This window comes from Rhynchophorus ferrugineus, unplaced genomic scaffold (genome assembly GCF_030347505.1).
Source record: "Rhynchophorus ferrugineus isolate W39M unplaced genomic scaffold, kcgeb_rfMv2 rfM11, whole genome shotgun sequence".
Lineage (NCBI taxonomy): Eukaryota > Metazoa > Arthropoda > Insecta > Coleoptera > Curculionidae > Rhynchophorus > Rhynchophorus ferrugineus.
Window position 1 is genome coordinate 17,362,860 of NW_027472590.1, and position 27,298 is coordinate 17,390,157.

A 27,298-nucleotide genomic window follows, 5' to 3' on the forward strand; every position below is an offset into this window, starting at 1 on the left:
AGTTCCTGTCAATTGCATTTTGTTGGCGGAAAGGTACTTCTTCGAAACTTCAACGAAATTACCCATAATAGTCTGTAAGGGGAAATGAAGACATTAACACGAATATATTTTCAAGATGTTTCGATGCGATTTTGTAATAGTTGCTTCTTAAGTTTAAAATATTAAACAAATTGAGTAACTAAAAGTATGGTGAATATTTTATAATTTTTTACAAAATAGGTATTTATTCAAAATTTGGGCACACATATTTTGTATCAACTATAATTATCAAAGTCGTAATATTGCCGATAGTATAATATATTATAAATAATTATGTCTATTAAGTTTCTATTAAATATTTCAAACTGAGTCTGTAACGAAGACATTGCATTAACATAAACAAAGAAACATAGAGCTAATCAATTCATATATTGCAAAAGTAATTTGAAAAATGCAAGAGATATGGAGTAATTGCTCACGATAACTTGTAAATAGAAGCAGGTGAAGCCGTAACAGGATGAAGATTTTAATAAATGTAGTTGTGGGTGAGAAGTGTGATACATAATAGAAAAAAAAAGAAATTACAATTTTCAAGGTACTTTTACACACGATTTTAATTTACGCAGTGTATTGAAAAAGTTCCAATAGACTTCGATTGTATTGCAAGGATATTAATTCACGTTTTTTTTGTTGTTATTTTATAGGTTCAAATTTCGAGACAGGTGGGGAACAACATTAAAGGTAAGATTTCGACATACATTTAAATAGTTCACGTTTTAAATAAACAATTAATCATTGGATGACCTTGTTCACTGTTAACTATCCCATTTTCGTGTATCAATATGTTTATGTTACTTTAATTTTATTTTTTCAATATTATTAATCATTTACCTGCTCGCATGTACCTTAATCAGCGATATCTATTGGTGAAAATGTGAGGTAAAAAGTTGATAGTAAATAGAAGTATATGGCTTTAACATTTCGCTACATAAAATAATAGTTTTTCATTTAATATTATTGAGATATTCAGTGCTTTTTGTTGATAAATTTGAAGAAATATCTCTCTCAACAATTTTAGAAAATTATGGTGATGCTGCCTCATATCCCAATCGTAAATTTTGGTTTAAACGATTTGACAGTGGTTTTGATGTTAGTGACAAAGAACATCCTGGAGAACACACCCAGCCAACTAATCACACATAGGCCATCTGATTCCTACTTACATAAAGTTCGATGCAGAATGGCTTTCTGTCATAGGATTTCGAAATGCTGAAGAATTTGGATCGCTACCAAACCAACATCTTTATTTCGACAGGGTGTCGCCAGGAGGAAGGAAAGAATTTGTAGAAAATGGTTTAATGGAAAATGTTTTGATTAATATATCTTACAATTTTACTTGTAACCACACACTTGTCTTCTTTCCAACATACATCTTTTGTCCCACATATCACAATTATGTGTGACTGAGGGAGAATATTTTTTCTAAACTTCCGATAAGCCCAAGGTCAACTTCTCTACACTTGCAATTTTTATGAAACTTAATTTGCCTTTTCTATGTATCAGTTTTTGGGATAAGGTCTTAGTTCGATATTTTCTCTCTCCTTTTTTTTTAATGAACATAAAATCTATAATCACGTAATTTAAATTTGTTTGTAGTATCTGTTTTTATATTTTTACACATATAAATAAAAAGCTACTATTATAATCATATTCCGAACAATTATAAATATACCAGTAACTTTTTGCCTGATTCTAATAACAGTATTAGTATTTTTTAGTTAATATATTTAATAAAAGCTAGCGAAACAAATGAAGACACATAAAAAATATATCCTGGTTACGCGAACAAATGCCAGCGCCTATCTATTCAAATTTCAATTACACTCATATTTCATATTATGTTTTTTCAAAGACGACTTTGGTTTGTTAGTATCCATTACAACATAAATTAATATAATAAATAAAATATGTTTAAGATAACTGGCTTATTAGTATCCATTACAACAATATAAATCAATATAAAAAATAATATATAAAAATAATATGAATTTTATTTATAAATCATAAAATAAATAAATGCTCATGATGGCAACAATAAATATAAAAAGGTTTGCAACTTCCTTCATGCTGCTTTCCCACCATTTTGGGTAATTATTGCAACATATTTTTTGAATTTGATTTTTTATAACCTAAAATAAAATAGAATTTATTATAATTTTACAGTAGAACTAAATAAATAATTCTAATATAGATATATAAATTGATTATCGAATTATATAATTATGATACACAATTAGGGAATAATATATTAAAACAGCAGAACATAAAATCTATACGTGAAAGCAAAAAATGGAAAGCAAATAGAGATTGGGTGTATTAATACTGATATCCAATTGAGATATTATTACCAAATAGTAATTTAATTAAATTTATTCTATATTACTATGTAAATAACATCCTAAGATATAAACACATTACTTAGATGAACTTTTCTTTAAAATCGATATCCTATTTTCTTAAAATGCCGAATATCCTGGAACTTTTATATGGAACGACTATTTTTATTTTAAAATTTGTTAAACGAACAATAAAAATTTGATAATTGGAGTATCAATGAAAGATAAATACTAAGATTTGAATTATATTAATTATTTGAAGGTGTGAGATGGCTTTGCCATAGCAACATGACCTCAGTAATTTAGGAATTATGAATGAAACCTTTTGATATCAAATTAGCAGAGCAACAATGAAAATTTTAGCATCATATGCAATAGGAACTTGTTCTATTCAAATTATAGATTAAAAGGGCACTGGGTATTGTAAAAATTCAAGATTGCAGGATGTCGTTTCCTAGTGAAGCGAATAGTCATAGCTTTTCAGGGATAATTACTCTACATGATAAAACATCGGCATTAAACGGCGAGGGTATGCTTTTGCAATCAAATATCTATAGACTAATTAAAACTTTCTAAATTGAATATAAGCATGCTTTAAAAAACACATGTAAAATTTTAGGTTTTGGTTTCGCTAGTACTATTAACATTTCCTGTTGTTTTAACGAATTAAGCTGGATATCAATTATATTATGTTTTCATGCAAAGATATCCGTACATTTTATTGAGAGTACTTTTGATAATTCTAACAGAATGATACGGTACAGGTTTCCACCTTCCACAGGATTTATAATTGATTATTGGTAACAGGTAACACGCTATTTTTAACCGACTTGCAAAAAAGGGAGAGGTTCTACATTCGACTCTATATATATTTTGTTTATGGACCGCCTTTCAAAATTCTTATTTTATTCAAATAGTGTAATTCCGAGGCGGTCTAAATGGAACCAAGTCAGGATATGATGGTGGAATCCGGGGTTTTCACATTTTTTTTTATCTAAAGTGCACCCACTTTGCACAGAGCCTTTTTAGAGTGTCTGCTATTTCATTCAATTTCAATTTACGGTCATTCAAAATCATTTTGTGAATTTCTTTAATGTTTTCGTCGATAGCAACTCCTTTTGGGCGTCCACTGCGTCTTCGGTGCTCATTTCACCACGTCTAAACTTCGCATACCAATCCTTGATAGTTGATTTTCCTGGGACAGTGTCCAGAAACTCGGCATCAAGTCAAGTTTTTGCTTCAACTGTATTTTCCCTTCAAAAATTAATATTTTATCAATACGCGAAATTCCTTTTTATCCATATTTTTTTCACAATAACAAAAGTTGCTTTACTCAAAATCCTATAATTCACAAACTAATGATCTGACAGCTGTTGAGGGTTAGGACTAAGAGCAATCTGTGTCAGGCCAGGGACTTTTCAATTGACCTGTTACTTAACCTACCCATTGTAATACTTAACAACACTGTGTCGAACTTATCAGACACCGTTGTACTCTTTTTAACTAGAATGAAATGAGAAGGAAAATATTGTCTGATTCCATAACACATTAAAACAGACAATACATATTGTTGACGTGAGTTTACTTTTTATTTTGACTAGGCTATATATACTTAACAACACAATAATACTAAATGAAAAATTGTAAATGAACGTAAACGAATTACAGTAACACTTAAGTTTCATTTTCGTCAATTGACATCATTGATCAAAATACATGCAGTTAACAACTTTGAACCACCCTAATTGAATATCCTATATTGATCGAATTAATTAATTTTGATTTCTTAACTTCTTGAATTGACTTAGCTAAATGTTGATAACATGTTAATATATTTTTACTAGTTGTACCTTTCTGAGACTGTGTATTCCAACAGTTGCCACGTGTCTCTCGAGGTGAATCCGAATAAATTTTGAAGAGCAGATGTCGGTAACAGGTGTACACTATCTAGTCTCATTATTTAAAGCACCTGTGATGAAAAAGAGCGGATTTTGAACAAAAAACGGTTAAAGTTCGCTCGACGGACCCTTTTCCGCTTCTGCTTCGACGACCAGTTTCGTAACGGCCGTCATGGGACAGGTAACCCCCCGAGCGGTCTTTCACGGGGTTCAGTTTTGTGGGTGAAGTTCCAAGTGTCATGTCGAATACAGATAGCGACGCCGTATGTGCCTTACTGGTAAGAACGAATTTTCCCACAATCAGCTGTTTTTGAAATTATCAAGGCGAATCCAGTAATGCGGGACATTAATTAATTTTTAATGTGGGAACGGACTTAACGTCTATTATGTTTCGGTTGTTATTATTTTACTGTTGTTATTCTATGAAGTTGGCTTTTTTAGATAAATGTAAAAATATTTACGGCAATGGTTAGTTAGGCACATATTTTTTGATTGATTATGCTTTAAAGTTATTCGTTAATTATAATGGCAATTGCTTCTAAAATACATTTTCCAATCATAATAATAAATGCGTAGACACATTATTTATTTTAACCTTGTTACAACAGATGCTGTTTCTGTTTATTAAATCACATCGTATACTATACATCGTGTATTAAATCACATCGTATACATTTAAAATCAACTTCATATTGAAGCCTCTCTGACAGGTTGAGTATTCGTCATTTCGTCGAGATGAGAACAAAACATTTTGTCAGTCCATTGAAAATGTCTGACTTTGTGTCGAGTAAATGTCTTAGCGTCGCATTTGTGGAATGTTTATACTTCAAAATTTAAAAAAAGCGACTGAAAATTGCTCATCGAATATTGTATGAAGTTTATGGTCACCAAACTCTATCGACTGAAATATGTGAATGTTTCGACGTTTTAAAAGTAGTAATTTTAACACCAAAGAGAAAGTCCGTGTTTGTACAGGCAAAAATAATGTGAAAACAAGGATTTGAAGGAGTTAATCGATGAAGATCCCTGTATTTTTTTTATTATTTAGTTATTACATTGTTACTAGCCGTTTCCAACTAACCTACAATTTGTCTTTATGATAACTTAAATCTAGGTACACAATGGGCCCTATAATGGTCTCTGTATACATGTCACTGCTATATATTTTATATAGCACTTTTTATATGCACCTCACTACTACATAAGATTAGATGGTTTGATTTTTTTGAATATGTGTTCTGTGCTGATGATATCCAAAAGCTGCAATACTTCAATATTCTCGTGAGAATGAAGCCCTTCGTCATGCCCCCTTGCAATTATCTTGATTTCTTGACTGACTGTGGGTATCTGAAGGTATCGATGTAGGTAATCAGTCCTATAGTATTTGGATGCACCCACAATACCTCTCAGGAATTCGTTCTGAAAAATTTGTATTTTGTTTATGATACTCTTTGCAGAACATACCTATAATTGAACTCCGAATGTTCAATTAGCCAGTATATTTTCCTACATTTCAATTCCAGTTCTTTTCGTTTCTTCTTTATATGTTCCTTCCGGCGTTGTTGTTATATGGGATAATAATTTTATTTAATGTTATTGGTACTTGAACGGTTTACTTTCTTTAATTTTTATTTTACAAGCTTGTGTCCAATTATTTATATTGTTACTTTCTTGTTGTAATTTTCGTGAGGCTTCTTCACTATTTTCTCCGACAGCTATAATCGCAGTATCATCAGCACATATAGCCATCGCAATATTTTCCATTTGTGGTACATCACAAGTGTAAAGTAGATAAAGCATTAGTCCTAGTACACTTCCTTGTGGTACACCTGCTTTAGCTTCTTTTATTGTAGAGTAAGCTTCTTCTTGTTTGACTCTAAATATTCTGGTTGTAATGTATGATTTTAATAGTTCGGTGTTTTGTTTTGGTAGCATTTTTTGTAGTTTATGAACAAGGCCTTCATGACAAACCTTATCGAAGGCTTGTGCTACATCTAAGAATATAACTGAGCATACTTTTTACTTTCGTAAGTTTTTTCAATAATATCTGTTATTCTGTGGATCTGGTCGATTGTTGAATGCTTGTTAATAAACTCTCTATGATCCATTTTATTCTTTTCAACAGGAATTTTTTAAAAACCTTAGATATTACTGGCAGCAGTGATATAGGTCTATAGGCTTTTATTTCGTTTGTTGACTTCTGAGGTTCTGGGATTATTATATCTTCCAAATGCCTTGGGTATGTTTTAATCAAACTGCCGTATTGATCAGGTTGGTGAGTTTTATAATTCTCTTTCTGGTAGTTTTTGCAGTAATCATCCTGTTATTAAGTCATAGCCTGGTGATTTCCTGCGTTTAATGTATTTTGTTTAATGTATAATGTTTTCGAGGGGGTAATTATTGTATCATCAATTTAAAGGTTGGACTGTGGGAACAAAAATCGGTGAGAAATTATAGAAATATGGCTCTATGAATTTCTTCACTGATTGTGCATATATTGTATTTCTGATTATGATTAATACGGGTATGGTAAAAGAGAGAATAAAAGCTAAAGAAGAGAAAGAAACTATTATTTAACGTTAAAGTAATTAATCAAATTATTAAATATTACAAGCAATTCTTTTGAAAGTTATGTTAGCAGACTAAGACCATTCACAATCGAAAGCAACTCACAGATTGAAACCACCAATTATTCGCATTCTATTAATTCCCATTCTAGTACCATCCATTCTATTAATGTACAACATTCAATTAATATATTTACAGTGCACTATATACAATCTACAATAGATAAAACCATACAACATGTGATGATCAACCCGTAATAAATATACAGGTTTTTATAGCTGGTTCCTCCAGAGAAAGTTGCAATGAAAACTGACAACAATCTCAACCCTTAATTGACTTCCAGAGTTGTTGCTATTTCTTCTTGATTATTGGCAGAACTGCCAGTCAATATTCAAATCTATTTAGGCTGTGGTAATGCAAGGTAATATCTTGAGAGCACTTCTATATCAGCTCTACACTATCAATATCCTAACAACAAATGAAATATTACCTGCAACATATGCATTTTTTCTCTTAGTTTTCTGTTAAAAATACAGCATAATGGCTTAAAACATGTGCATATGAATTTTGTCGTGTGGCGGAAAAATCTGACAGAGCAGACCTAAAATGAAATAACAATAATCATTAGTACACTGAACTTAACATAAGATTAAGGAGACTAACTCATTGGACAAGAAAAGTGTAGAAGTATTACAACAAAAATAAAAGTAACAAGAAATTACCACATAATTAAGATTGCACATTGTAATTTTTTAAATTGTCATCTGTTATTTTTTTGCAGTAAATATACTTCGAAATAGGTAAACAAACTGTTCAGGCAATGTCTAAAAACTATGCGAACAATTTTCAATCGGGTCAAATAGTTATTTATTGGTCAGTGATAGAACTGGTTTTGTTGGACAGACGTAGCATTTCTTTCGGTATTCCGCATTCATCATTATATATCTCTTGACAGACATTATTTATTGGAGTGATTTTTTTGTAGGCTTGTAATCAGGAAATCCTTTTAATTATTGATATATTACCTTCTTTTTCTGGTCACGACGAGATTTTACTTAAATACATAATAAATAGGTTCTTTTATTGATTCACTATTACTATTGATATTCATTGTTATAAATGATATTAGTTGTAATTAGTCAATATGATAAAAATGAAACATAAATAAGTGGTTATTCTTTAAATAGCTTTCATTTACATGATTATTATTTTGAACTATTACTTTTTATAGTATACAATATTTTCTAATTAACTAGGATAATTATTTCCAATTCATTACTGTATTTTAATCCAAAATATATTATGGCAAAAATAATGATAGGTTTATCAAGGTTTATAGTTAAAAGGGGCAACATACCGTGTATATTTAACATAAAGTGAATGAACAATAGTTAACCAAACACATACCCCTTGTGTTCCGAAAAAGCAACATTCGAAGGAAAACAATACATATATTTACTTCCATTGTTTTTATTGTTTTATTTCTGACCTTTCTTAAGTAACACTGTTGAAACGAACAATATAACTTCAAATATAATTTTATTTGTCAAAATATATAAATATGGGTGGGTCATAATGTCTAAATATTTCTGTGAACATATAATTTAAAATATTACATATAACATGTAATGCAAGTTTTGAAATTTCAGACTAACTTGGTATATATATTTATGTTAAGTAGTTAAAATTAAATTAAACTATTGGAAATTTTTTACAAAATGTCAAAATCTAAAGAAACCAAAGTAGAATATGATTCTTGTCTCTAATATTAATATTGTTGTTAATTTATGTGTGTGTGTGTTTTAATTTCTTGGTTACCCAATGGCGTTTAAAATAAATTATTAATAAACAGACAGAAGAACAATATAGATGGTTAATTTACACGGCCATTAAAACAATAATTATAAGGTTTGTAATTCACCCTTCTATCAATTATCCAATGGTTCATGTGCGGAAATTATTCTTGTGTACCAAACATAACATTGATTTTTATGATAGAATATTTAGGTCTATGGTATTACTTCCTTCTGATTGAATGTATATCATTGGTTAGGATATATTATAATGACTGCAAAATGCGCGATATTATGGTTCTGGTGACTCAATGAGAACTAGAAATTATATAAGGTTTGCAAAAGTCAAGTAATAGAATTCATGTGATATCAGTGATCATAATGTGATTTAAACTATTATGTTGAAACCGCGAAAATATTGTAGAGTTTTTCTGTAATTTTCATTAATTTTCTGTCTTTTTATATATTTATAGTGCCATATTGATGTATCAATAGTGCAATATAATCGGTATAAAATGTCTATGAGTTCTGGTTGTTGTCAATTATGCTATCGAAGTGCCAGTGATAGCTCATACTAATTTGTTACAAGATTGTTACTATTTTCGTTTCATTTTACTCAATAGTATCAAAATTTTTGTAACAACCTTTGGATACATGATTTATACAAACGTAACGAAGTAAATGTACATCATAAGCTTGTGCACTATTTTTACCTATTTTGACAAAGTAACTTTATTGGACAGAGCACAGTTTTTCCTACAAGCAACTTTACAATTTCTTGTAAAAAACTATGTACATTATCCATTACTATTCCTCACAGTGTTTCTTTCCACCTTCAAACATAAATAAATTTCCAAAAAAAGCACTGTATGCAGCATGTAATGACTAAAATTGAGACTTTGTGGCCAGCTGGCTTGCTGATATTGTCAATTTACTTATTAATTGCACATTCGATTGAATCATATACTAGTACTGTGAGGAATTAGTGTTCGTCTTCCACACTTTACTAATGGCACTAACTTATTAGTTATCAATGGAAATACGATTTAATTGATCACTGGAAAGTGTTTCCTTACTTAATATTTGGGGGATGGAGATTAATATCAGAATTAGAAAAAGCATGCGTTTTTACTTCGGTATAAATAGCAATTACATAAATAAAAGGGAAAATAAAGACGAAAAAAAAATAAAGAAAATAAAAAGCTAGTCGTAACTTTCTGTTGAGAAACGTGTATATAACAGTAAGGTACAAGAAAAAAAAATACCTCAGAATAGTCAGGGGCATAATACAGCTAGATGGGATGAGAAGTACAGAAATAAGAGAAGAGCCTACTATTGAATCAGTAGAAGAATATGTTACATAAAAAGACACTTATAGCGTGTGGATGACGCAAGATACGTAAACATAACATGGGAAGCAAAAAGACCGAACAAGAACAGAAAAATATGAACGAAATGTATACATGGTGAGAAAAAATAGACAATAGATATAACACAAATACACCACTAAGTGGTACAAAATGTATTTTCTATTATATATAATGTTATTTGTTCGACTTCGAAAAATAAATAAGGAACTCGCTAAAAATTAAAAATAGCCAAAGTTAGATTTTTAACACAAGAAAAATCGTTTTAAAATAAAATATGTACATAATAATCAATGTTACAACTACATAAAAATAAACAAAATCCTTTAAAATTTAACATATCTACTTAATTTTCTTTAATATCTTATTTTTCCCTTTGTGGTGTTAGATATTTACTCAATAAATTACGCAGTTATTTTATTAAATGTTGTAAGAATGGGTAGGTCAAGTAAAAGTGGAGCACGTATGAGGAAAAATATGAATAAAAAAATTATTGAAAATTAAGACAATTAGATGATTTAACAAATGTTCTAACTAAAATAGAACAACAATAAAAAGTCGTTGCCCCCACCGGGAATCGAACCCGCTACCACATAGAGGCAGTTGCCTGCAATATTTCTACGGGTTCTCATATGATATGGTTAGTGCTTGAAAAGTAAACTGAACGGCTTTTGCACTGAACTACTTTGGTAAGAAAACCCTTACTAAAAACTCCTCAAAAACGCCTTAAGGGTATAACGGTCTAGTCTCTGTTTTCATCATCAGCTTGCATAATTAACTTCAAAGTATACAATTAGTTGTCTGTACGCCTCCATAATATTAAAGGAATAAATAATACTCTAACCCCTAACCGTTGAGGAGTTGTCTCTTCCGTCACATCAGCTTAGCAATAATATTATACGCAAAAATCTGATTATTTTAGATAAAAAAATATGTGAAAACATTGTACGCGCCTAAAAATTTGAGGGCCTCGATTTCCCCGGATTCCACTATCAGATCCTGACTTGGTTCCAGTGGGACCACTTCGGAAATACACTCTGTGGAATAAATAAAGAATTTTTCAAATCGGTCCACAATTGGCGGAAAAATCGGGGAACCTCCTCCTTTTTTGAAATCAGTTAAAAATGGTTCTAGCTTATTACTATATATTTATATTTGATAGTTTACACGGATAGTCTCCGAGAAATTTTAATAGCTTCGGAAATACTTTAACCACAATGTTAATTAATCAGCCAATGAAATATCCAATAAGCGTCTAATGATGGCACTACAGTTCGTGTCTACTGAGTTATTTACAATTGACGTCCTCTATCGGCAAAAACTTCAAGAACTCTTTTCCATATCCAATTAGACTTATTTCATATAAATAAACCATATAATCTGTTACTGATGGAACGAATTTGTAACGCTAAACTATTATACCTTGCGTTGATACCATCTATTCTTTACTGTCAAATAATCATGATTTTTCGCATCAACTTATGTTTCCGATGGTACAATGCCGAAACGTAATTGCATTTCCTGTTATAATATGAACGGGGACGATCCTAGCGTAAATGTTCAGATAGCGGAAAGCCCGGGCCGAATCTGACGAGATTTTCAGTTGGCCAAGGAGTTTCGGTCATCCTTGGTCGGCCAGTCGGAAAAAAACGAACACTCTGGTAACGATTTCCTCTTTTTTTATCGTCGATGATTCACGTGCTATTGCGGAATCGAACAAGAACGGAAACGTGAAATGGTAAGTCACGACAGGTGCGTACGCCGGCCCTGATTATATGGGTTGCGCATTCTTTTCCATACAGATAATTTTTGTTACGATACTTTTAATATAACGACAAGACGATGGTGTATTGTTACCAGGTATATAATTTTGGATAACAGTAGGTAACATAATTTCATTATTTAGCTTTCGGAATAAACTTCTATCTTTTATTACTACACACTACAATTTTATTATTTATACGAAACTGCTATTGAAATATTTACTAGTTTTTAACCATTCTTGTTCTTCAGTCCTATATGAGTCTTGTTAAGAAAAGCGCCACGACATAAATGTTAGAATTCTAGTCTAATTATGTAACATTTTTATTGAAACAACTCATTTTTGTATATCTGCAAGGTTATAGGAAGTCAGTGGAGATACTCGACGTAGGGAAGACACTAAATATAAAGGGTGGGATATATGAACAGAGGAGGGATGTTAGCGTTGCTTTATGAAGTAAAGCAGACTGTTTTAAGAATCAAATTTAGTTATTATGTAATTATGAGTTATTAAATTTTTAATTTTGAAATAGCCTTCAGTAATATATTGATGATAGTGTTACACTTTGAATAATCCAAAATACCCAACTTAAAATAGCTGCAGTTATCAAAGGAGTAGAAAGAGCTTAAACTTTTCATTGACTAGCCAAGTTACAGTAGACAAAAAACGTCTAAGTATTAACTGTAAATGAGCCCAAATCGCTGGAGGTTGGTGTATTCTTGTAGTGTATATTTTACCTCTATTCCAACTTCTTAGGTGTGGACTACTACGACCACTACCACCCCACCTTCGATTTGAAAGGATTACATTTCTTTAGCGTATTTTGTTTGATAGTTTTTATTTCTGATAGACCACGGGAGAAGTTATTATTATTACTGATTTATGCAAGTTACTGATAAAGAAGATGGTGAATATTGAGAATTAATAGCGTTATATGGGTCTTTTAATTTAGAATTATCGATATAAATTATGGAATGCTTACGGTTTAAAAACAAAAACTATTAGGTTACTTTGAAACTATAATACTCATATTCTAAATATTGTTCTAAAGTTCATATATGACTATTAACTAGATCAGAATGGTGATAAATGTTTTAGACTATGGACTTCACAGATATCATTTATCACTTACATTTAGCTGATTGTCAAGTGAACTATTTAACACTAACACATTGAACTAGATTTCATATGGGTTCTAGAGAGATATCAGATTCGATCACTTTACTAACATAGAAGTTAGTACAGCACGCATAACATCGGGTATACTATACATGCAATACTTTATTTTAGAACCGTTAATTGATAGTAATATTAGGATTGCTGGAAATACCTGGTAGTTAGATATCATAGAACCAAATTGGCCTAACTATTAATTTGTATACCAAAATAATGTCATCTAAAGATAGCTTCGATATGTGTTCGACAAATCAATACATAGGTTTAGCTTAAGCTGAATTTGTTTTCGTCAAGCATATATGTGCTTCTTCTAAATTCTAAGGTGTTGGAGTTGAACATTGTTAATATTCACTAGTGGGCTTGTTCGAGATGGTCCTGGATAAGGTATAAGTTACACGAATAGAATTTAAATCATTGGTTATGCAAGTTTCAAGCCACAATTATATCGTGTAAAGATTTGCTTGGAGCCTCCTTGATTTGCTTTCGTTGCTATATAAAAGAGATACAATATTGGACCCAGTAGAGTGATTTGTAGACTTCCTGAATATATTTGTTTTATCGTAAGCTCTCTAATTATACGACTAAGAACTGTAATATTTCAGTTCCTAAAAGTGTTTATGAGGGATAAACTTTTAGTTTAACCTGCAGCCTCGCATTTCATGTTAGGCCTGTGTTTATTCTGTAGTTCTGTTTACCAGTCAATATATTTGATTTATAGTTGTGTTCTTATTATGAAACCCAAATTGATATTCTGCAATAATATAAAAAGCCGCTCAAAGTCCAGTGAGTTAATTACGATAAGTAAGTCCTGGTAGGCCGCAAACATTTGAGTATGCATTATTGTAGAAGTTATTGGATGAAGACCCAACCCAAAGACAAAAACAGTTAACAGAGAAGTTGATCACCAGCAATGGAGAATATCCAATAGATAGAAAGATGGGTACCACATGAATTGAATGACAGTCAATTAGAAATTTGAAAAATGGTCAGTGAAAAGCTGCTTCAAATGTAGGAAAGGAGTCATTTCTGCAAAGAATGGTAACGAATTTATTTCGAAAATTTCCGGGTCAACGGGAAAAAAGGTCAATAATTTGTTCATAGAAAAATCCATCTGTTGTAAGCAACACATCAAAAAATTATGAACAGCAATGGGCGATACTTTCATTAAAACAAAACTCATCGTTTGGTTATAAACAATAGTTGTTTTTAATGAAAAACAATCCTGAAAAGAATAATTACCATATCTACTATGCGAATTAATACACCGATGACTGCTACAACAATTTATTATTATGTTCTCGCTCCCATTAGTATATCACCGATTATTTCGGTACTCATTGGTCCGCTACTAGCAAAGCGATGGCGTTGTTTTTTTGTTTTATTTCCGCTTGACTATATTAAATCGATAATATAGTCGTTAGGTAACCAAACAATAATATTTTATTGACTGACCTCTTAGTCATTCTGTTTTTAACGCGAAGTAACTGTTATATTTGTACCATGGAGCTACATAACTAACTGGTCGATATCTAGAACAATTTCTCGCTTATTGGGATATATTATACGAACATTATTATTTTAAAGTATTGGTAAAGATAACATTTTATGCAGGAATACTTTGTTCAATAATTGTAATAATTATTTCAAGTCATCATATCTCCAGAAATGCTTTTTTCTAATTCATATCTTTTATCCCATAACAAATTATTAACTTCTTTATGTAAAACATATGTCAACATATTACAACTACTTATTATTTAAAACTGTCTAGTAATTTTTATCCAAGATTAATTAATAATTTTTATCTAAACTTAGATAACATTTGATGGATGATATATATATATATATATATATATATATATATATATTTATATATATATATATATATATATATATATATATATATATATTATATATATATATATATATATATATATATATATATATATATATATATATTTATATATATATTTATATATATATATATATATATATATTTATATATATATATATATATATATATATATATATATATATATATATATATATATATATATATATATATATATATATATTATCTGATTATACAAATTTATTTAGAACAACGGTGTTATACCTTTTTAGCTATATAAAACACATATTTTGATTAAAAACGAATATTATTGGTCCTAATGATGCAACTTTGATTCAGATTTTATTTTATAAGATGTTATGTAATTATAAGCGACGAATTATAGATATTTTCAAGTTTTATTATTAGATTTAAGGTACATACCGGCTTGATATTGTTTTAACAAACATATGGAGAATTATTTATTCATAATGTTACTACAATTACCTTTGTATTAATATTGTTTGTAATGATGAAGTACCGTCATCATGAATGAAAGTAACAATTGTTCTTAGATTGAGAAAAGGAGTTAGTAAAGATTGTACAAATATCAATTATTAAGTTTTCCATGGATTGTCGGAAAAGTGTTTATAGTGGTTTTTATAAAACTTTACTTAATAAGTAAAATTAAAAAAAAAGCTCGCTAAGGATCAAGCCGAAAAGAGCAGGAAGGTTTTAAATCCTGGTTGTGCAGTTAATTGTTGCGCACTGCACCTGTTTTTAGAGAAATCTAATATATGTGCAATGTTTGCATTTTCGTTTTTATTGATTATTTCCTTGCTTTTGACTGTTATACACTGGCCCTCATTTTGGGTCGCTTAGATGGTTCCTTTAGATGTGGGAAGATTGAAATGGAATTTGTCTAAGAAAAAAGCCGATATTCGCCGAGGAGATATTGCAACTATGCGACTATGCGAAAAGCTTTTAAAAAACATGGTATTCAGTATGGTAATACAATGCAGGTGCTTCCGCTTATATAAGATCCTGAATATTGTATAGAGGAAAATTACAAACTATATGTTAAATGTTACAATCAACACTAATTTATCTATTTTGAACTCTTTCTTTCCAACCCTTCCATATGGCTCCGAGACTTGGGCACTAATTCTGACATCCGAGAGTTTCTTTGGGATCTCGCATTGGACAGAAGACATTCGTTTAAAACCGACAATTAACATAGAGATGAGGAACGAATCCTTAGACTCTGATTACAATTATTTGGATATATCTGTTGATTGAACGAAATGAGATCCTCATTGACTTCTATCGACCGATCCCCAGTTTGGGTGAGATTTAGTGAAGAAGTCCTGAGACACCAAAAATAGCGTATTGGTTGAGAAAAAAATATTCTCCTATATCCAGTTATAACAGATGATAACGAATGCTTCGGGTGATTAAACGTCGGGTGTAAACGTGTGTGTCTTTACCGATTCATTCTTTATAAGCAATACGATGACCATTTTTGAGAGTCCTAGAGTATATATCTTCGTTAGTTTGGAAACATTTCGTCCAATATTAAAAGCCTTAATAGTTTAAAGAAGGACATTTTTAAATTAACTACTTGGTTGGTTAAATTTTATTTAAAAATATGAACATTTTATTGAAGTATGTTGATGTAGAAGTTGTCAGTTAATATCAAATAGAAACTAATTCAGTCCTAAAAATAATTTATTAACGCTGACTAAATAGGTAGAATTAAATATAAGTAAATGCTAGTAAAGGTAATATCTAAATCTAACACTGAGGTTTACTCGCCATTCGGTTGGATCAATGTTACCTTAATAGACTTTAGTTTAAAGTGTATTTTAGCTAGGCCGTAGGCCCACACCAGAAAAAATACTAATTGGCAAAAATAATACTCCAAAAGGTAACAAACAAGCTTTGGAGGAAAATATAAGCGATAATTTTATTTTAGTTAATCACACCATATCTCATATATGCTTAGTACAATCTTAATTTAAAAACTAAATTATTACTACTGTTCTTTTGTACTTGCATTAATACACAAGCAAGGCGTGTATGGGATTAATGCATCAGCAGATATTTCACAAATTAAAATAAAATCAAACATCTTAGTGTAACATTTTAGTGTAACCCCATATTTAATAGGTATTTAATAGCTCCAAATTGGCTTTATGATTTACTTTTACCAATTTAAGAGTATCTTCTGATTGACTAGTACAGTTGCTTGACTTCGAGTCTAATCTGCTCTGCTTTTTGTCTAACATGATGTTTAAAATCTAGCTTATTATGGAGATGTATGCCAAGGTGTTTAGCTGATTCTGCTTGAGGAATCGGGCATCTGTCAAGTGATATAATTAGGTTTTTGTCATTTGGTTGCAATGCAAAATTGGACAATTGGTAAAAATTAACATGGACAGATGCAGGTATTAAGCTGTGTTTTCCAGTCTCTAGTCCATTTCCAGATCTTGTTGACCATTAGGGCGTTTTCACATCCGCCAGCACGACACCGACACGATACCGACACGGCACTGACACGGCACCGTATTTTGTTTTTGTCATTGTCATTAGTATTGTCCCATATAGAAGACTATGATTCTACTAATTCAATTAGTGTTATATCATATATAAAACTAGACATTTTCTTCTTTTAGCATAAAAAATATCTCTGTACACAATGGACACGAGTGGAGCGATTGTTTCCCGCCGCCATGCAACGACACGATACCGACATATCGGCGAGTGTGAAAGGGTTCCATTTGTTTACGTGATATTACGCGTCCAGCGATATCGGTGTCGTGTCGGTGCCGGCAGATGTGAAAACGCCCTTACTTGTACTTTGTCTGCAGCCAGACAGAGATCTCTTTTGCCTTGATAATTGTTAATATTCCGAGAACTGTTTCTTTTTTTGTTGGGATATCAGCAGTATAGAATACATACAGGAGCGGTTCCAAGATATTACCCTGTGGAACCCAGGCCCAAATGGGTTTAAGTGTTGAGAATGCCCCTTCATGAGAGACTCTGCATTTTCCTTCAAAAGGATATGATTCCAGCAGTCTACAGTAACCTGCGGTAGCAATTTTCTCATTTTGTAACACGAGATTAAAATATATAAAATAGATAAAAATTTTACGAAATACCAATGGACATTAAAGATTTAAAAACAACATTTTTAATTTACATGATATTAACGATCCTGTTAAAAATATTCAGTTACTTTTTCATAGAGAGTACAGAAGTAAACGGGTGAGAAGGAATTAAAAATATGTAATTGAAAGTAATCAGTAAGTGGATGGGGTCGTTCCCTCGCCCGAGGAACGGCGTAATATATAGTTTATGATCGCCTCGGTTTTGTTTTTTCTTTCGAAAACTAGCTCGTTTTAATTCGAGTCGTTATAATTAAAAGTCGCTCGAGTATCGCGATAACTATCTATAGGACGTGTTTATGGAATTATGACAGTAAAGTGTTACCGGTTTACTGCCGTCCGTTTAATTTAATTTAGTTATCAGTACGATTCGGAAATATTGCCTAACTACCGTTAAAACTTACGGGTATTTTCTTCCATGTCATTTGCAACATGAAAATATATAGAAGTTTTGTTTTATATAGAACTAGCTGACCCGACAGACTTTATCCTGCTTGAACTATCAATATTCAATTTGAACTGGAATAAGTAATTATTAAAACATATTTAAAAACCATGGTTATTAGTTTTATATCTTTTGAACGAAGAAATTCGTAATGAAGCATTCATTTTAATCGAAAACATTTTTTAAATTTATTTATTACATCGTTGCTAGTCGTGGTCGACTAACTTACAATTTGTTTTTACATTAGTTTATATTTAGGATGACCCATCTGCCCTATCTTAGTATCTGGTGGAATAATCTGGTGGAATAATGTTTATGTATTAACATTTCTGTTTTTCTATTAAATGTACCTCACTACGTCACCTTACACAAGATCAAATGGTTTGATTCTTTTGAGTCTATATCCTTTTCTGGTGTTATGCAAGAGTTGTTTTATTTCGAAATTGACATGAGAATGGAGTCGGTTCTTATGTCTCCTCGTAATTATTTTGATTTCCTGGCCGACAGTAAATATCTATAAGGTTTCGATGTAAGTAATCAGCCCTGTAGTATCTCGGTGCACCTAGAATACGTCTCAGGACTTTGTTCTGGAAAACCTATATAGTATTTATATTAGGTTCGCGGAATAGCGCCATAATTGTATTCCTTACGCCCATATAAGTTTAAATACTTATATGATAGCAATTTGTTATGTATTGATAATTGTGATTTTCTTAGAATGAAACAATGCATTTTTCTAAGTTTTAACGCCAGTTATTTCTTTTTCCTTTTTACATGTTCCTTCCAGCGAAATTTTGCATGAATATTCATACCGAGATACTTGACGTTGAGCAATCGTGATATTTTACACTTGTGGTATATCACAAGTGTAGAATAAGTAAAGAATAAGCCCCAAGACACTTCTTAGTGATACACCTGCTTTAGCTTCTATTAATCTAGAGTATGCTTCCTCTTATTTTAAACATTCTGGTTGTAATGTAAGATTTCAGTAACTCACTGTATCGTTTCCGTAACATTTTCTGTAGTTTATGAAGAAAACCTGTGCCATATCCAAGAATATATAACATACCTTTATAACCTTTTACAATTATATCTGCACCTGATCAATCGTCGAATGCTTGTTAACAAACCTAAACAGTTGTGCAGGTATTAAGTTTTTTTTCTCTATAATATGTTTTATCCATTTCAACAGTTCCAAGTTAAGTTTTCCAAATACCTTATATATTACTAGTTACAGTGAGATAGGTCTATAGGCTGTTGTTTAAATTGGTGATTTTCTAGGTTTTGAGATAATGATAATTTCAACCATCATTTAAATATTTATCCATTTCTTTTTTGCAGCAATTATCAAAATACGCTGGTGACTTATATATCAACCTTGATAATTTTGCTTACTTCTTTCGGCGTGACCAGTTGAATCGTTCAATTTTCAGATTTCAACTTCGGCAAATTATACTTGACATCTATTTCACTTGGTTTGGATGTTTGTTATAGCTGGTCAGTAAATGTTTTAGCTTATTTTTGATTGCTGCGTCCCCAATTTCGATGTAGATCTCTTAGAGGTAGCAATCGACAACATGTGCTTGATGTTTACAAACAAAGAATTAATACAATTAGGAATAACGACACCCAATGCACAACAGATTTATTCGAGTAGAGACGCGGAATCCAGTACGATTCCGAGGTATTGAAAGAAGTCGTTCAAAGATATGGTGCCCTTCTATGTCAACAACAAATATATGCCAATGATACGCTACTAAAGAGAGTGAATGATGGAACTGGTGAATTTTTTTTTCTTAGATGCTCCCGATGTTACTGGAAAAACGTTTTTAATATTAATAATTTGATGACATTTGGCGATTTGATGACAAAATGTAATTGCGCTTACTTCATTAGGTATTGTTGTTGAAAGGCGGTCGAAGAGCCCGTTCAGCCCACTCATATTGCCAAGGAACATACAAACTAATGCAACTCCAACTGGCAACCTTTCGATTACTTTTGTGACAGCCAAAGTGTCGGAGGAAAACAAATTCATTAAATATTGATGATAAATAACACACAATAAGTGTTTGGAGGCATAAACAAACGTATACTTTATCGTTTTAATGCTGTAATTCTAATAATAATACGTTTAAAACAATTTAATGACTGTACTAACAAACCAGTGCTACCATAGAATTAATACAAGAAATTTCCGGAAACCAATGAATGTAATGGCTCTGGTGGCTGTACCAATCTCACTTGGTCATTAGCGTAACACAATCCAGATGCTTCATTTTTAAACCTAAATGCCTCCCAATGTGGCTATACAACATTTAGTTCAAAAAGAGGATACACTGCTGGAGCTCGAATGGGACTCAGCTTACTGACCAGATATAGCGCCTCTCATTACTACTTATTTAGACCTGCGAACCGTATGCTGCTGAAGACATGTATGGAAAATTGATTGAATATTAATTATCTGCCAAAACAGCACCGTTATTTCGACACGCTATCGCCATATTTCCGATGTAAGAAAGTTGCAGAAATATTGTGTTGTACCAATATATTCATATTTAAAATGAAAAATAGATCAGAATAATTTTTTTTTGTTGTGGCCTAAAAACCAGGCGGTGGAATGCATGACGAATACCTGGTCGCGGAGACTTGCCCTAGAGTGACAAGTTGGACCGGGTTATGTGGGACTGCCTCTGGGCTTACCAATACTCTAAACCGAAACTACTGCTACTGCATTAAATTTGGGGATAAGGTACCCGCTGATCGGGCAGCCGTTATTGGGCATGAGGGCCCGGCGATTCTATTGATTCGGGAACCTGAGTTAACACATGACTGGATACTGTTGTATGGGGGCAAAAGTTATGACTGTAGCGACGGATGAGGTCGTTCCAGCCTGGAAAAGGGAGGGAGCTTGGCGGTGACGCGGTGCTAAGCTTCGAGTATGTCGACCAGCTCGCGAACAAGCGCGTTTTCAGAAGAACTTGAGCTGAGTTATTGTTTGTGGAATGATTGAGATATGAAATGCTTGATTTCTGGAGTGTCAGTTTCCCTATGAATTTGATTATTCCTGACAAACCATGGAGCGTTTAATATTCTCCTGAGGAGCTTATTTTGGAAAACTTTAAGCCGTTTGTCCAGGTTGGGTGTAACAAACTTGAAGTAGATATTAAATCCGTAGAGGAGTACGGACCGAATTAGCATCTTGTGAAATAAGCATTTGATGGAGATGGGAAGTCTACTAGAAGGGCAGATCAGAAAAAATAGCAGGTTTGCTATCCCCGAACCTCCTTGGATTGATTTATGGATTTGGGAATGCCAACCGAGTCGCCGGTCAAGACCTGGTATGTCACGTTATCCAGCCATGGAATTATTGGGGTGTCGATCTTAAGTTGCGAGACGCGCAGTGCGTAACGCTTCTTATGGAAAATGATGGCCTGGGTTTTCTGGGGGTTGATTTGTAACCTCCAGAATTTCAACCACTTGACCGCATGATCGACCTGCTTCTGTAAACGTTCATGAATTGCGATCAGAATACATGCAAGCACTTAACTTTTCAAACGCCAAGTAAGCACTATATAATACAAATATATAATACCTAATATTATTTATTAAATTAATCATATAAAATAAGTTAGAGAATATTAATGTAAAATAATTTTTCAACTCCCTAAATGTTTATCTACATCTTATATAATTTAAATTGATGGCTTTATGTATATTATACTGAATTAGCCCAGTTAATTTCACCAAATTTTGTTAACGGAAATATAACACAATTTCATCTAACGATATTGCATTACAGTGCTTTTTAATTGTAGTTATTTTTCTTATATAATATGAATTATATTTTCGTATCTAAAATTATTTAACACTTTTCATGCACTCAACTTCTTGCAGAAATAGGATATAAAAAGCGGAAAAAATTATTACATGCTCTTAATGGGTTATCGATAATATCAATAGCTATTCATGAAATAAATATTCTTATTAGAACTACATCCTTATTAGAACACTATTCCCGGTGAAACTCATAATGTGTCATAACTTACAGACAAAATTGGCTTCTATGTCACCATCTGTTAAAATCCACTCGCAAAATGTGTAGATATGGTACGACCGTTATTTTTGAAAAGGAATATGCGAAATGACATAATGCAATTTCTCAACTCGGCATAGATATTTCCTTTAATAGTTATGTTGGCAGACCCTCGAGCAAGGTGAAAAAATAATTAATCTACCTTTAAAAGTAACCAATTAATGTATTGTCAGAACTCTCGTCCGAGTACAGCCAATAAGTGAAAGGATTTTATTTACACCTAAGTAAATCTGTTTCAAAAAGCTTGCACTTAAAACGTAGAAAAAATTACGTCATATGTTAAACTAGTGAAAGGTACAGATGGTTTATGGTACCATCAATAGGCTTTGACGTATATTATGGTCAACGAGCGCGTTAGTGGATTTTACGACATTTTTTTTCTGGTTCAGTATCTATTACATTCAATACCGAACAATTATTACATTATGGTACTTTTAATATATATACAGTAGGTGAAAAATTGTTTTCCTTTTTTCTATATTTATTATTGTATTGTTTTATGTGTAATTTAAACAGTGGGCATCAGTAACTCTTAAGATTTTTTTACAATAAATATTAAAATAATGATCAAAATAATATTGATTTATAACAATAATATACTATAGAACGAGTATTAGAAATACATTTATTTCAAAATTAAAAGTACATATTTTTTACCAGAAATAAAATACAACATTTCAAAATTAGCCATGGTCAAGTCACACGTTGACGTCACTAACTATAATATCTGCATTCAAACGTTTGACCTTTTTAGCGAGCTTTGATTTTATTTGGATTATTTGTCTTATATTTTACAGTTGAATAATTGAGCAACCTGATCTATCAACAAATAGAAAAGATAAATGAAAAACCGAAATATAATTTATTAAGACAAATAACTTAAATTTGCCAAAAATGGATTCGTCGATGACTTGTGATTTTATTCGAAAAAGTGCACTTCCGAGGTGATCCCATTGGAACCAAATCAAGGGAAATCGAGGGAAAACTTCAAATTTCAAAGGGTCGTACAATGTTTTTACATATTTTTTACCTAAAATAATCAGATACTGGTGTATAATGTTATTGCTGAACTGATGTGATGAAAAATCGGAAGTAGTTCAGTTTCAAAGTTTGTCAGTTTGCTTTTAAGCAATAACCATATCATATGAGACGTAGTAGAAGCGTTGTAAGTACAAGCGTAATTCGCGGGTTCTATTCCCAAAAGGGCAGCAACTGTTTTGTTCCAGTTTAATTGAAACATTTGTCAAACCACCGAGACTAGATAGCGGACCCCAGGGCCAGAAACGTTCCTAATTGTCAATCATTGTTTTTTATTCCTACTCTTATTCTATCCATTGTAATACATAATAAAATAACTACTAACCAACTAACTACGCAATTGATTGAGTAAATATTTAACACTAAAAAGGAAAAACTAAAATATATTTATCATTATAATTGAACAGATTTCAAAACATAAATAAGGGACTCACTAAAAACTAAAAAACAATGAAACTTAGATTTTTAACAAAAAAGAAACGTTTTAAAAATAAAATATGTACATAATAATCCTTGCAATAACTAAATAAAAATAAACAAAAAACTTATTTCACCTATCTACTATACGTATTTTAACAGGTCAATTGAAAAGTCCCTGGCCTACCATAGTAAAACACAGTTTTTTGGCAAATTTAGTTTTTTTTTATTCAACATAATTTCCTTCAAGGGTGATACACTAATTATAGCGACCCTCCAACTTTTCGATACTATTTTTTTGTCCTTTTTTTCAAAATAAGCCTCAGTTCATCACCTCTTCATTCGACGAAAATTTCTTCTCAGCGAGCATTTTTCGAAGCCCAATTCATTTTTGCTATAGTTTCTACTGACTTGTGACACGGCGCACTATCTTGTTTTCGGCGATTTCATCCTTCAAACGATCCAATAACTCTATGTAATAGTCGCTGTTGATGGTCATTCCTTTTTCAAGATACCCAATGAAAATTATTTCATGCGCATCCCAAAATACAGATGCCATAATCTTGCCAGCCGACTCTTGCGTTTTCCCACGCTATGGAGCGGGTTCATCGTGTGCAGTCCACTCAGATGATGGACTGTCGATTGGACTTCGCAGTGAAATGATGGGGCCATGTTTCATCCATTGTCACATATCGACGCAAAAACTCGGGTTTATTACTCTTGATCACCTTCAAACACTACTCGTCGAATCATCAACTCGTCGTTGTTTTTGGTCAATTGGCTTAATCATACCCAAATATTCACGAATAGTACATATTCAGTTAATATCTTTAGAGCGTTTGCTGTTTCATTCAATTTCAATATACGGTCATTCAGAATCAAATTGTGAATTTTTTTAATATTTTTGTCGGTAACAATCTCTTTTGGGCGTCCACTGCGTTCACCGTCTAAACTTAGCATAGCTATCTTTAATGATTGATTATCCTAGGGCAGTGTCTAGAATTTCGGCATCAAGCTAAGTTTTTGCTTCAACTCTGTTTATTCCCTTCAAAAAGCAATATTTTATCAACACACGAAATTCCTTTTTATCCATTTTTTTTCACAATAACAAAAGTTGCTTCACTCAAAATGGTATAATTCACAAACTAATTATCCGAGAGCTGTCAAATTTATACACGCATCTTATGAGGGTTAGGGCTATTTAAATACGCATATGGATTTAATTTTAATAGCGCCATCTATGTGTCAGGCCGGGGACTTTTCAAGTGACCTGTTATATTCTAGTATATACACACAATTTAGCTTAATACCGGCCTAAACCTATTTAACTATTTACAAAATTCTTTTAGCTACTACCAACTCATCAGTTTGAAGTTGGTGCCGAGACTAAACAATACAAAAATAATAATATAATTTTGTGACATATACAAGATTAAATTACAAACAAAACAAATCTAATTTGTTGCCCAGCACTGACTTCACAGTGATCAGTTGGTAGTAGTTAATATAATAATGTAAATAGATAAATCGTTTTAAGGTAAATTGTCTGTATATAGTAGAATATAAAATACGTGTGGTAGATTTTTGTTGGTCAATTTTTTTTATAAAAATATTTTATTTACTTCTACATATATTGGCTTATTTCTGTGAGTGGCAATATGGGGTCATCATTAAATTTATACGCATAAATATAAATACACGCACATGCGTACGCTTGAGACGGCTTTATTATTGAATTGAATGACACTAATTACTTTTGAATATTCAATTTCTCGAATTATACACGACGCTACAGTCAACTGTTTGTTAATGAAGATTTTATAACTTTTTAGGCGGAGTCTACCATACCGTGCGGAAATAAAATATGTCATCGTAAAAGATTTGAATTGTTAAAACCGTAATATATTGTCCGCGGCTTCTACAGGCCTCACGCCACAAAATCCGATTCACATATAGCGCGAAAATATCCTTATCTAAGCCCGGCTAGTTAATTAAAATTTATTGGCAATTTCGATTGCGTTGATCCCAAGTTATCAGCTGTTTTAGATTCAAGCTTAAATCAAACGCGACTTTATGCTGCTGTAAATAATTACAGCGCCCGAATAAAAATCGAAATTTATGATTTTTGATGTCCCATTCCTGTGGAACACTACTTGCGCGCTTATAAATTATATCGCCATAAATAATTTATGTATTAGTAGTTTTTTCTCTCTCTCTCTTGTAGCTATTTACATATTTTACATACGAAAGACGGATTCAGCAGCTGGAAAATTTGTAAATAAATAGGTAATAAGTCGTTTGTTAGGCAACGTGTTTCAGAATCTATTGAAATTTTTATGGCATGACATATCGACAAAGCCGATAAATTTTCGACAAATTTTGTGTTTTTTTTTGATATTTTTACTAGGTGGGTAATTAAAATTTACCCGTCGAGAAATTTATTCATGAACAGTCGCATTTCGATTTTGTGGCTCAGCATGGCGTCACACTGTCTTTACGTTCTCGCCCGAAGATATATGTATGAAAAATATGGTCCTTGATTAATGTTAATTTATCGGTAAACATAACTGTTAGTTTTATGGCGTTTTTCACTCCTTTAATTTTAAGTTACCGAAATTGACATATTTTCTAACCGAAATGGATAAATCAGGCTGCGATGTCGAACTTTCATATCCTTTTTAATTAACAGTTGAGATGAGCTATTTAACACTATGATTTTTACTAGTGTTGTTAAAGTGAAGATTGTTGTCAGAGTAAAAAAGAAACTGATCAAAAATAAATTAATAGCAAATAATATAAAATATTATAAAAACATCTATATAAATAGTGGAATTATACTTTTTATCGTGTTCACTATTGCCAGGGCAAGGTTTGTAAAAAATAATAAGCTTACGGAAAGTTTTTGACATTTAAATTCCCTAATATGGAGTGAGAAAGGCACAGAAGAGAGCAAAACATTGACAAATTGAAGTTGTTTTTGATTGGTTTAAATAAAAATTGTGATAAACACGCACAAATAAATTAATATATTCATCAATAGTAAAAAAGAAGGAAGAGATTTACATGGGGAATAGGGAATTAAAAATTTAAACAAGTTAATTCAAAAAATTATCAAATTCTAGCGAAAAATATCAGATCCAGAGAAACTGCTAGAAGGAATACCCTATCGAGCCCTACTTCAAAGTGTGTCGACAAAAATATTGATTTTACAAATATTTTAAAAAATATCGATCTATCGATTTCGATATATATAGAAAAATATCGATATATCAATATATCGGAAAAAATATCGACATTTATAATTAAGGAACAAAATATCTCAAATATATATATTCTACTGTTCTACATTCCATTAATCCCCTTCCTAA

At 31.6% G+C, this 27,298-nt stretch overlaps 1 protein-coding gene across 3 annotated transcripts in view; it reads left to right on the plus strand.

Annotated features, from left to right (window-relative positions):
- The window catches only part of LOC143204547 (uncharacterized), a 274,261-nt gene that overhangs the window by 100,973 nt on the left and 145,990 nt on the right, over positions 1 to 27,298 (plus strand). For 2 of the 3 annotated variants that reach the window (XM_076417137.1, XM_076417140.1), the window contains exon 2: positions 684 to 720. The exons of the other annotated variant lie outside the window; for it this stretch is intronic. The gene's annotated coding sequence lies outside the window, so the exon portion shown is untranslated. The remainder of the gene's footprint in view (positions 1 to 683; positions 721 to 27,298) is intronic. 3 annotated transcript variants of the gene reach the window in all.